Raw genomic sequence first — 14,090 nt, 5'->3', positions numbered from 1 at the left:
TATCCTGTTATATCTCTCTAATTCCACTCTCAAGTTCCTAGCATTTCTCTGAATGTGCCAGAAGGTAAGATTTAGCTTCCTAATTGAGTTCATATTGTGACCTGATGTGCCTTAATAAAAAAGAATGATTTATGAAACTTTTAAAAAAATGGAACTGGGAAAAAGAATAGAGAAAACTTCATTTTCTTCTTCTTTTTCATTTTGCTTAAAAAGAATCAGTTCAAAAGGCAGAAGCAGATGGTGTAACAGCAGCGAAAATAGGTGCAACGTTCTCCGTTTCAGCCTTTGGTTATCAAAATGGAAAGAACTGTCTTTATTCTGCTCTTGTATTCTCAGTCCAGTGAGCCTAAACTCATTTTTCACCTCCTGGTCCCCCAAAGTAGCAGCTGCAGTGCAAGAATCGTTGCAAATTGTAATATCACCTCCTCCCTTAAAAGTCAGAGCTGCAAACATTTTGCTCAGTTGGAGGCTGACAGGAAATATGGACATCTGACCAGTTTCTGTAAAACAAAACAACTCCTGCAGTGCATGTTATTGTCTTATTTGTGATAGCAAAGTGGTAAAAAAACAACAACAACCTACTGGCTAAAAATGGCAATGCATATGCGATGATACAGGTAAAATAACCCCAGCTCAAATATTTTAAGGTACTTTATACAAGTTCTTTTCCAACAAGTCTCTCTAGTCCTTAGCACATTTTGTACAGCAAAAATTATTTGATTTGCAGGCCCATGTGTAGTGAGCGCCTGGGAGCCATTCCAGAACAACGTTCTGTATCCTTCAAAATTCTCACTTCTCCATTTAAAAAAATGCCATTCCCTCACACATACAGGGTTAAAGTGTCCACAAAATGCACATAATACTGTATTGATAAATATAGCAGACAAAATGCATTATTTTAGGGGAAGTTGACTTGTGAAAATGTGTATATTACACAAAATTGGTAACAAACAAAATGTTTATGATTTTACTTGAGGGGGAAAAAAGTGGAATATTTGAAAAAAAATTGTAAGCAACTAAAAACATTAGCAGGATTAGATTAAATTTATAAATGGAGAAAAAATGGAGGAGAAAGAATAAGGAGTAATTAGAATATGCAGTGGGGACGCGGGTGGCGCTGTGGGTTAAACCACAGAGCCTAGGGCTTGCCGATCAGAAGGTCGGTGGTTTGAATCCCCAAAAGCACGTCGAAGTGCAAGTAGATAAATAGGTACCGCTCTGGCGGGAAGGTAAACGGCGTTTCTGTGCACTGCTCTGGTTCACCAAAAGCGGCTTAGTCATGCTGGCCACATGACCCGGAAGCTGTACACTGGCTCCCTTGCCCAGTAAAGTGAGATGAGCACCGCAACCCCAGTTATCCACGACTGGACCTAACGGTCAGGGGTCCCTTTACCTTTTTAGAATATGCAGCCAAAAAATGAAAATTGGAATGAACCATGCGGGGGGGGGATGATAAATGTATGGTTTGTTTTCTTTGATTTGTGCACATATTGTATAAATGAAAATGATAAATAATATATATCAGTGCTTTTTTTCTGGTGGGACGCAGGGGTACGCATACCACTAAACATTTTGTGAATCTAAGTTTGGCCTTATTGAGGGGCAGTATTTCAATATGAATAGGAAAATGAGAGTACCCCTAAACATTTTTAAGTAAAAAAAGCACTTATATATACCGGTGTGTGTGTGTGTGTGTGTGTGTGTACAGAAAGAGAGAATGTAAAGAAGTTGGTGATGGACATTCAGCAAAAGGGGTCGGGGGCATGTAACTGATCTTCCTCCTTACCAGATTGGAATTGTGTAGGAGTGACATTAAACCCACATACATACAGTGGTACCTCAGGTTAAGTACTTAATTCGTTCTGGAGCTCCGTTCTTAACCTGAAACTGTTCTCAACCTGAAGCACCACTTTAGCCAATGGGGCCTCCTGCTGCTGCCGCACTGCCGGAGCACGATTTCTGTTCTCATCCTGAAGCAAAGTTCTTAACCTGAAGCACTATTTCTGGGTTAGCAGAGTCTGTAACCTGAAGTGTATGTAACCTGAAGCGTATGTAACCCGAATTACCACTGTATCTGTATCTGCTGAGAAGAAATGGGACTTTTCCTCATTCCTCTGAGTGTCAGCTTGCTTGCCTAATCTCACATGCACAAATCTACACCGACATGGATTTCCCAGTGTAAGCTGCCTTCCCTGACAAATAACATTCATTTGTTGCACTCCAGATTTCAAGTCCCTGCTGTAAGAACGATGAAGCGTGTAGACACTTGCTACTACAGTGGACGCTCGGATTGCGAACGTGATCCATGTGGGAGGAACGTTCGCAACCCGCAGCATTCGCAACCCTCAGTGCCGCGTCTGCGCACGTGCGGGTCGCAATTTGGCGCTTCTGCGCATGCACAGAGCATGAAACCCAGAAGTAACCCATTCTAGTACTTCCTGGTTCAGCGCAGTGCGCAACCCGAAAACTCACAACCTGAAGCGTCTGTAGCCCAATGTATGACTGTATTGTAGAGCCATAGACACAAATAGTTACCTGGTGGGGCAGGGCTACTTCTAACCAATTGGCACTCCAGTCCTAAAACATTTTGTTCTGGTGCATCTCTTTACACTGAGCCCTACACTGAGAGTGTAATGTAATGATTTGTGAAGTTGTGATGGCACTGCGTACAACACCCCATGCACTTATTTGCTGGTGCAGCAAGTCTCAGGATTGGGCCATTAAAGACTTAAAGAGCACTTTTATGCTGCGTCTGTTGAGCCAAGTTTAGATTGCTTTAAAATGGATTGCTTTAGTGCCCTCGTTCCATAACTCCAGAGGACTTACTAAACAGAGATATCAAACATTTGGGCTACTTTGAAGATGCTTCCCCCACCTTTTTCCCTTTCTTTTTTACAAGCAGCAAAGATTTGAGATTGCTGGAAGGGAGAGAAAACAATGAGCTGCAGCAAATTAGGGAGAGATTGTACTTGATTAAAGGACTGGGAAGAGGAGAAATGCTAACCTCAGCAGCATTCGGGGGCTTTTCATACCAGGCTGATCTAGAATAAGCGTTTTCTTTGAGTTGATCTTCCTGGATTTTAAGCCATGCAATGGAATCTCGAGAAGTAGAAGCCATTGCTGCAAAAGTTACATTTGCACATGTAGGCAGCTGGCCTGCACCACATGGCGGTTAAACTTCACTACCTACCCTTCACCAGCAGGGACTCGGCTATACAGCTGCAAATAATATGTTAAGAGTGTGTTGTAAAGTGCATTATAGAAATGTGACACTAGATGGCGATAGTGAGCTATGGCAAATTCAATATATTTTTCAAAATGTTTGGTTTCTTTAAAAGCATTTTCACAACGTTTTTTATATGTGTCTAGATTCCACCCAGGTTCCAGGTCAGGTTATATAACAATGTGCAATTGAGTACTGTATGAAGTAACAGTTAAAAGAAATTATGGTTGCAATAGGGTGGTTTCTGAAAAAACACGTCCCAGGTGACAAAGGTCAGGGCAAGAAGGTCTGCTTTCAACATTTGCTGAAAAGTGTATGGTGGAAGTGTAAGATGAAACTCAGTGGGGAGGAAATCCCACAAGTTAAGGGCTGCCAAAGAAGATGCCACCACCCCAAACTTCTAGGGGTGGTGGAACTAACGAGAAGGCGCTGATCTTGACACCCAAGAGGGTCTGTAAGGAAGAAGGCTGTCTCTCCAACATAGGGGGCCTGGAATGTTTAGGGCTTTCAGCCCCAGCATCAGCAGCTTCAATTGAGTCCAGAAATGAACTGGCAACCATTGCAGCTTATATGAGTTGTAAAGGCAACACGAGCTAGTAATATGGCCTCTGTGTTTTGGAGCACTTGAAGCTTCCTGGGTAGTATTCAGGGGTAGCCTTCTATAGAGTGCATTGCAACAATCCAATCTGTAATTTACCAGAGCATTGGTGTGGGGTTTTGCCCATGCGCAGTGGTGCAATGCAGGGCTATTCCTGCATTGCAGGCAGTTGGACTCGATGTGCACGATTCTATGCTCACATCAATAAAACTCTGGGGGAGGAGAGAGGAGAAGTCCCATTGCACGCATGTAAATCCTCACATTGATCAGCTGAGGGAGTTGGATACCGCCAAGAGCTATCATTCCCTGCCCCCTTAGCAAACAACAGTTCCCAAGATTCCTTGTGGAGGGGACATTGCACTATAATGTATGGGGAAATCCACTAATGCTTAACCTTAAAATACCTTGATGCAATGGGGGCGGGGGGAAGACTGGTGGGACTTCTCCAGCCAATTTCCTCACCAGTTGTAGAGTGGTACCTCAGGTTACAGACGCTTCAGGTTACAGACTCCGCTAACCCAGAAATAGTACCTCAGGTTAAGAACTTTGCTTCAGAATGAGAACAGAAATCGCATGGTGGTGGTGCGGTGGCAGCAGGAGGCCCCATTAGCTAAAGTGGTACCTCAGGTTAAGAACAGTTTCAGGTTAAGAACGGACCTCCGGAATGAATTAAGTTCTTAACCTGAGGTACCACTGTATTCCCATTCCATCACTCACCTGCTGTGTGGCACACCTTGAGACCTGCTTGGTACAGTAGTACTGGGGGGTGCTATAGTGTCTTTTTAGCGACCCAACTGCAAGGAGCAACCAACACATGAATATATACATTTCTTGTGACTTAATCACTCAACACCTAAGCTGACCATGTGAACATGAGTTGAGTGAACCTTTCATAGAAGGCATTTTTCCGGTGAGGGGGATATATTTTATTTTTTCTCACTGCCAAGAAAAAATTATGCGCACTTTGCGGGATTTTATCTGAATATTCATCACGATTATATTCTCTCTCTCTCTCTCTCTCTCTCTCTCTCTCTCTCTCTCTCTCTCTCTCTCTCTCTCTCTCTCTCTCTTTTGTAGCCACCATCCCCCTGACACAAACACTGCCACAGCGCGATAGGCCCAAGACATTGTGGGAGATACAAAATGGTGGCATTCTGAATACATCAAAACCAACTTTTGAAGTTATAGATTGGTAGGCTCCATTTTCAGACACACACACACACACACACACACACACACCATGGCTCTGAATGCAATTTGCCTTTGCAAATCAGATTGCACACTTCTATCTCCTAACTTATGGCTGTGTGACTGCCAAGTTAAAAGTGTACTGCTTGTGGCATTAATTTGTAGCATATGCATTGCAGATATTTCCCCTTTTCTCTCCCTAAATAGAGAATGCTTAAATTGACTCTCCTCTGAAATATAAGCAAATGTCATGGCACCTTAGGACAAAGGATTTAGAGTTCATTTTATTAAGATGCTTCCATTGACTTTATGGATAACAAGAAGCTATAAAATGTGATGAAATATGAAGAAGCTGGGAAATAAATTTTGCCTCACGCACTTCATTTCAGCACATTTTATGCATGAGACCACTTCTTTTGTTTGTTTCCTGCGTGTATATTCCCTCATAAGAATTTAGTAACTTTCATATTTAAATTCAGAGTTGAGAATTCAGCATAATATTTCATGAAGAATCCCCCTCACCTGTCACTTTATATGCATCCTAAAATTAGCGCATTTTTGATGAAACGTTTTCGCTGCTGGAGCTATGCAAGACACATGAAAGGCTGGGAAAGGCAAGTCAAAGTAAAGTTTTGAAAAACAAATAATTGGGGATTTTAAATAATCAAACTGGCTTTGGGAGAACTCTGTCCTTAAATGCCATAATAGTTATTTTCTCTATTTATCTGACAAGCCTCTCTCCAGGAATGACAAAACATTTAATTTCATTTTAAATACAACCTAGAAGGGGAACGTCTGGACTGCTAAATGATTTGCCTTAAATGATATTTAGGTCATGCCATTCCCAATGTGTCTCAGATATCTTTTATATTATGCTGAATCTATCTCCAAGAAATTATGCCATCTAAAAAAAGCTATCAAGAGCTCTCCAAGGCACATGGGATATTCTCTAGGTACAGATGAATCAGCCTATATCTCTTCCATGTAAGTTTTGCATGCATACAATCATCGGTCCACTCCATCCCATCTTCTGAAGATTTTTCAAGAACTGCATGGGGGGGGGAATGCATTTGAATTATATACACTTTTAATATGTCCCCCCCCCCCAAGATGCACATTTTTGGATGCACTCTATTTGTTTCCCCCATAAAATACACATGTGCAGGGGCGGAGGAAAGGGGTGCGGTGGGTGCGGGTCACCCTGGGTGTCACCACTGAGGGGTGTGTGTGTGTGACAAAATGCTGAGCGGCACTCACCGCGGGGCCTGCAGTGAGCCAAGCGTCTCAATGGCTCCAAGGGCTGAGTTCTAGCACAGTTACCAGAAGGTCCACTACAGGGTCCAAAAATCATAAGGGTGTGGTGCTGCTGACAGAGGAATTTAGCCACAAAATCCAACTGGCTTGCATTAAAATGCAATGATTTATTTATTTTCTAATGTGGCACTGTGGGTTAAACCACAGAGCCTAGGGCTTGCCGATCAGAAGGTCGGCGGTTCGAATCCCCGCGACGAGGTGAGCTCCCGTTGCTCAGTCCCTGCTCCTGCCAACCTAGCAGTTTGAAAGTACGTTAAAGTGCAAGTAGATAAATAGGTACTGCTCCGGCGGGAAGGTAAACAGCATTTCTGTGCACTGCTCTGGTTCGCCAGAAGCAGCTTAGTCATGCTGGCCACATGACCCGGAAGCTGTACGCCAGCTCCCTCGGCCAATAAAGCGAGATCAATGCTGCAAACCCAGAGTCGGCCACGACTGGACCTAATGGTCAGGGGTCCCTTTACCTTTACCTTAATGTCTAAATCAGGGGTCAGCAAACTTTTTCAGCTGTGGGCTGGTCCACCGTCCCTCAGCCCATGTGGTCGGCCGGACTAATTTTTTTTTTTTGGGGGGGGGGATGAATAAATTCCTATGCCCCACAAATAACTCAGAGATGCATTTTAAACAAAAGCACACATTCTACTCATGTAAAAACCCCAGGCAGGCCCCACAAATAACCAGAGATGAATTTTAAAGAAAAGGACACATTCTACTCATGTAAAAACACGCTGATTCCCGGACTGTCCACAGGCTGGATTCAGAAGGTGATTGGGCCGTATCCAGCCCCCGGGCTTTAGGTTGCCTACCCCTGGTCTAAATCCCCCATTACGTTATATGAATCATCCCCTTCAAACACAACCTCTCATTACTCAACAGAGAAAAAGGCAGACACTAACGTCCTCTGAAAAGGGTCATTGCATAAACCGAAGTTCAAACTCATTTGCCCTTTGGGGGTGTCCCCCCCTTCTCTCTCTCTGTGAGGTAATTATTTTAAAAGGCAGCATTTTTCATACTCTGGACTTAAGCTTCCTGCATCAAATTTTACAGCTAGGCCTGGAAATGTTGTGAATCTTGGCAGCTTCCCTGACCTGCAGGGAAGATCTATAAAGCAAGTGACTAGGGTGTGAATTTGCTTTCTGTCATCAGGTCGATGATGCAGAACATTGGTGTTTGGAAGCGATGCGCAAGGTTTCTAGTGGTTTACATTCTTCCTCACTCTGACTGGAAGGCTTATAAGTTTGTGTGCACGTGCAACCTATTTCAATGAATTGGCTCTGTTTTAACTAGCTGTACATATGGGCCTTTTCATTTCATTTAGCATCGGCTGAGGACACAGGCTATAAAAAATGCTAAATAAAAAACTTTATTTAATATCTATAGGTATATATCTAAACAATATATATTAGGTCAACATTTCCATTTTATTTCTTCACTCTACCATTTTGATATTTCCAGGGTGAGACAATGGGGTGTTAATTTCATTTATGCTTGCAAAACCCTTTGGTTTTAAATATTGCTCTGGGCACAACAAAACTGATAGGGGGAAATGCTGTGATGAAGCCGCCACACGGTTGTTAATCTTTAAGGAGCCCCTGCTCGTTTTTCTTTGAGAGACGAACATGGCTGCCCTTTTAAAATTTACCAAAAAAATACACTCGCAGAAAATGGAACATGAATGCAGTAACAATTCATACCAGGATTGCATTAAGTGTTATGCTATGCATGGTATATATTACAGCACAGAGCCTTAGGCAGACAGTGAGGCCTGATGAAGCAAAACTCTCTGAGAACCTCTAAAGGAGGCAGAGCCACAGATAATCAGATGATGTTGCAGTGGTGATTCTTGTAATAATACTTAATTAAAGACTGGAACAGAATATTGTTTTAAAAATATAAATCTAGTGGCAAAAGGAGACCCTCTATCCCCGTTCATTTTATTTTTTTACGTGATTCTACAGTGGTACCTCTGGATACGAATGGGATCTGTTCTGGAACCCCGTTCGCATCCTGAAGTAAACGTAAAACGCGCCTGCGCATGGGTCACTGCTTCCACGCATGCGCGTGACGTCATTTTGAGCCTCCGCGCATGCGCGAGCGGTGAAACCCGGAAGTAATGTGCTTCGTTACTTTTGGGTCACTGCAGAGCTCAACCCGAAACTATTCACCCCAAAGCTACTTCAACCCGAGGCATGACTGTTTAAAGGAGTTGGTACCCAAAAGTATCAAGAAACAAGCAAATTACTCTACAAACTCTACTGCCTAATTTGAATATGTGCATGTGTGTCTCATTTTGCCTACCTTTCTCCTCCATAAATGGCTGCTGCTGCCATATTGAACCCAATTTAAGGCCCAAAACTACTTCAGGGTTTTATATGATTTAACTCCTAAGCCTATTTGAGGCATTCAGCCTGAATATATGAGAGCTAAAGGTGGGGAGGGGTGAGCACATGCATGCATTGCTGCTGAAACTACCTTACCTGGTTTATGGCAGTGCCTGTGAAGAACATACCTTCAACCATACCAATTTAAGCAAGACATCACGAAATAACAGAAGCCATTCTGGCTTCTGGTTGGATCCCAGAATGTCCTGTTTACTGGTCCAGCGCTCTGGCACAATTCAGCTGGCTCGTGCCAGAGCACTAGACCAAATGATGCTCGTTTTTCGGTCTCATGCTCTTGCATGAATCAGCTGGCTCACACCAGAGCGTTGGACCAATAGATGCTCATTTTGTGTCTTGCAGTCTTGCATGAGTCAATTGGATCACACAAGAGATCGGACTACGGAGGTGGGTGATGCTGTGGTCTAAACTACTGAGCCTCTTGGGCTTGCCAATCAGAAAGTTGGTGGTTCGAATCCATGCGATGGGGTGAGCTCCTGTGGCTCTGTCCCAGCTTCTGCCAACCTAGCAGTTCGAAAGCATTCCAATACAAGTAGATAAATAGGTACAACTGCGGCAGGAAGATAAGTGGCATTTCTGTGCTCTCTGGCACTCATCACGGTTTCCTGTTGCACCAGAAGCAGTTTAGTCATGCTGGCCACATGACCCGGAAAGCTGTGTGTGGACAAACGCCAGCTCCCTTGGCCTGAAAGTGAGATGAGCACCGCACCCACAGTCGCCTTTGACTGGACTTCACCGTCCAGGGGTCCTTTACCTTTTACCTTTACAAGCGATCTGAACAAAAAATGAGCATCACAGTTTTGATCAGCAGAATGTTGAGGGTATGGACGCAGTGATAACAATGGCATGATCTCACATGAAAACTGGTGCCCCTTGTAGCACTGCTTCTCGGTGGATGGTGGAAGCAGCGGGGAAGGGTCTCTGCAACCCGAGGCAGTTGCCTCATCCTCAACCTTCCCATATTGAGTCTGAAAGGGGTTTCTCAGTATGTTCATGAAGCCACCTGACAATTGGAAAGTCTACATTATCAGGGTTCCCAATCATGGGGAACTGTCTAAGAAAATGCTCTATCTCTGAGCTACATCTCACCTCAAGGTGACTGCTGGCCAAAGGAGGAATTGGTGAAAAAGTCTCTATGCCAGGCATAGGCAAACCCGGCCCTCCAGATGTTTTGGGACTACAACTCCCATCATCCCTAGCTAACAGGACCAGTGGTCAGGGATGGTGGGAATTGTAGTCTCAAAACATCTGGAGGGCCGAGTTTGCCTATGCCTACTCTATGCCCTTCCCCTTAATTTTCCAAACAATTCTGAGTACTCTGCTGGATCTACTCCACTGAATCAGATTGTTGTTTTCCTAAGCCCAGCACTGTCTATCTGGATCAGCACTACAGTGGTACCACTGGTTGCGGACGGGATCCATTCCGGAGCTCCGGTTGGATCCCAAGGTTTCTGCAACTGGAGGGATCATTTCTGCGACGACTTCTGTGCACATTGGACCCACCGCTTCTGTGCATGCATGCACAGAAAACCCCCAGAAATATGCTTCCAGGTTTGCCACTTATGTATCCCGAAGTTTATATAACCAGAGGGATACGTAAGCGGAGGTATGACTGTAGTTATCCAGCATCTCTGGTGAACGCTCAGGACTAGTGATTGAACCATACATATGCCACAATGTGCTCTGAGATCTTGCCCCTCTGGAGGTAAGGTTTTTTTAAAATTATGATTTTAAAAATAGGATACTAAGATAGAAAAAAATGTTAAGCAGTTGCTCTGAAAACAGTAATATAATTATTGGAATAAGTTTTTATTGGAGGTGCTATCAGATGATTCAACAGCACATTCTTCTGTTTTCCTTCCTGTTCCTAATTTGGTATGTTGTGATATGAGCTGTAATTGCTCATTTTTTATTTCAAAGACATTGAAAATAAATATTGGGAAGGCATGTTCTTCAATTTGCTTTTGTTTTCAAACGCAAATGCAACCTTTTCATTTTCCATTCAGCATTCAGCCCCATCTGTCTGACCTTGGGTGCCATGCCTTTGCATCATATGATATCACCAAGCAGCTAACCTACAATTACTTCTATATCCATTGTGAAACATTTTATTCACATTACATAGTGATTTTACCAGGTGTTGCGTATATAGTTGACATTAACTGAGGCTTTCTAAATAAAGTTGAACTTTTTTTTTTAACTTCAACCCAAATTTCGAGAAAGCTCTTCTTGCAAAATCTCACTTTATCTAACATGTTATTTAAAAGATGAATAGAAGCAGGAGTTGGTGAAGACGAGTAAAAGGAAAGATTTAGATGTGAATTGCACAAATGCATTATCCAAAACCTGTGACTCATGCAATATTCTTATCAAAATTCTTGCTGGGTTTAACATCGTTTCAAGGAATTAACCATTTGCAGTTAAAACCAGGAGTCTCATCAAATTCTTGTGTTATCAGGAAGCACTGCTCAGCAGAACTTTGGATACAACCAGGGCTTTTGTTCAGCCAGAACTCAGTTCCGGCACCTCTCAGGTGTTAGAATTCCTGCTCCATGGTTGCAGTCATGGGATTGTTGTCTATCACATGATGGTATATGTTTTGACTCCACAGAGTGGGAAGTGACGAAGACAGGATGTTTGTGTTACTGTGTTCCTTGAAGTGGGACTATTGTCCTTTGGTTTTTTTTTCTTTTTGCCGTCTGATGCTAGAGAGTGAGGGAGCCATGTTGCAGTGCTCCGTGTGTGTATATATGTAAATAAAGTAGATTAGCCAAAATGCTGAGTTGCTGAGGTCTGTCACGCGAACTGCGCAGACTTTGCGGATCCCTAAGTGTGCCAGTGTTTGCTGGCATCGGTCGAGGTGATGTTCAGGCAGGAGAAAGCTTTTGAAGCTCCTGAATGATCGACCAGGAGGGAGGGAACATGCCAGTCAGGCATGTGCCTCTACCAGGGTCCTACTCAAGTGTAGGCTGAGCTCCTGACATCAGGTGGGCACCATTTTCAGTATAAGAGAACAAGGGAGGCCTTCGTGGTGAGTTCCATCACCGCTTTTTCCAGAAAAAAAATAGCACTGGTTACAACCCAAACTGAATAACTAACAACTCCCCGTCCTTTCATGACACCCACATCCAACTGCCTGAGGAACAATCCTTACTTGCTTTTTGGCTCTTCTCTACAAAGCATTACCAAGGGGCATTTGGAGGGTGGTGACAAAATAATAGGCATTCTCTGTAACAGTCCCCTATTTTTGAATGCTCTCTTCAGGGATGCCCACCTGGTTCCAGACTTGTCATCATTTTGATGCCAAGCAAATACATGTTAGTTTCCATCGGTATTTGGGCCAATGATAACTTTTGTGCTGTGATGTCTGTTTTAAAATAATGATTGTTAATGTATTTTTTCTTGCTTTGGTTGTAAATCAAAGGTGGGAAGTGGTTCATGCATTAAAAAAAACCAACCCTAAACCTAATGGTAGATCCAGGGTTGGGAGAGAATGATGAGATAGACTCAGGTTTGTTTGTTTTTCCCTCCCTGTTTGTGCTAACCACCTCACTCTGCCTAATGGTCGCTGGAGGGAGAAACAAGATGGGGCAAGTTTCAATGTTCAATGAGGCAAACCTTTGGTCTGATTCAGCAGGGTAGTTCTTTGCACTGAACTGCAATTTGCAGCATTAAATACTAACTGGATGTAACTAGAGCAGAAGAGCTGCTTCGGACACTGCTGGAACAAGACTCCAGGAGCAATTCATCTAAAAAAGTTCACCTTAATGTATTTGTAGAGATAATTAGAATACCGACTCTGTTCATTAACATTTCAGATCTCATTTAAATGTAAATTGTAATATTCTCCTTTTTGCGCAAGAGTGGGTAGTTAGTGTCATTCTTGAGTAATAAGTAATTTGTTCCTCATTAGCTATAAGAATAGATAAAGATGTAGATCAAAAGAAGATAATGGACACAGTTAAAAGTGGTTACCTTTTCTAGATGGAGGATTTCAAACAAGCAGCCCCTGTATGCCTCTAAAGTAATTGTACATTTGTAATTCCTAACCATTCAGTATTTCACCACATTCACTATTAATTGGTTCTCCTTGCATTGTTCATAATATGGATGAGTGTGTACATTTTTGTGTGGTGGTTGACTCGTGTGAAATTGTGTGTCATTTATTTATTTATTCAACAAGAAGAGATCATTCATGCTACCTCTGATTAAACACGCCCATAGAATACAACTGCGTTTCAAGTACTGTGAAAGAATTAGAGCATTCTTTAACAATAGCTGACTGAACATAAAGCACATTCACCTACAAAAACCCCACAGACATTATCACATAAGACGTTCAAACTATTTTAAAAGCCTGCTTTAATCAGTCCATAGAAATAATAAGGTTTGCATTATAATTTTTGAGAAAAAAATAGCATGTTTCTCTTTCCATCGTGAATACATGCATTTATTATTTCCAAAAAAAAAATTTGATCCACCAGGATCCATGTGATCAATTAGCAACCTAATTGCTTAACAGATTGGAGAACTGGGCTAAAACTAACCAAATGAATTTCAATAGGAACAAATGTAAGGTTCTGCACTTAAGCAGGAAGAACCAGCTGCACAAATGTAAAATGGAGAACACCTGGATTGTGAGTAGTATATGTAAAGAGGATCTAGCGGTCTCAGTAGACCACAAGCTCATGAATCAACAGTGTGATGCAGCAGCAATGAAAGCTAATGCTATTCTAGGCTTCATCAACAGAAGCCTGGTGTTCAAGGGAAGTAATACTACTGCTCTATTCTGCCTTGGTCAGACCACACCTGAAGTACTGTGTCCAGTTCCGGGCACCACAATTTAAGAAGGATATTAACAAGCTGGAACATGTGCAGAGGAGGGTGACCAAGATGATCAAGAATCTGGAAACCAAGCCTTATGAATAATGGTTGAGGGAGTTGAGTGTGTTAAGCGTGGATTGGAGGAGACTGATAGGAGATGTGATAGGCATCTTCAAATATCTAAAGGGCTGAGCCATGGGGGATGGAACAAGCTTGCTTTCCCCTGCTCTGGCGAGTAGGAGATGAAGCAATTGTTTCAAGTTACAAGAAATGAGATTCTGACTAAACATCAGGAAGAACGTTCTGGCAGTAGGAGCTGCTTAACAGTGGTATGGACACTCTAAGATGTTAATGGACTAGATGATCTGATTCTATGATTCTAACAGCATATGGTGTGTGGCAATTATTACCAATATCCATGCATCATATCATTATGTGGCTATGGGTCCTTGCAAGTAGTAACTTACACTCTCTATGTAATGGTAGGTAACCTACCATTTTAGAAAAGCCATTGTCAAACCTGCAATATTCCCCCAAAGAATTCTGG

The sequence above is a fragment of the Podarcis melisellensis genome (genome assembly GCF_964234715.1).
Source record: "Podarcis melisellensis genome assembly, chromosome: 7".
NCBI classification, from domain to species: domain Eukaryota; kingdom Metazoa; phylum Chordata; class Lepidosauria; order Squamata; family Lacertidae; genus Podarcis; species Podarcis melisellensis.
Note: the sequence above shows the minus strand (reverse complement) of the source record.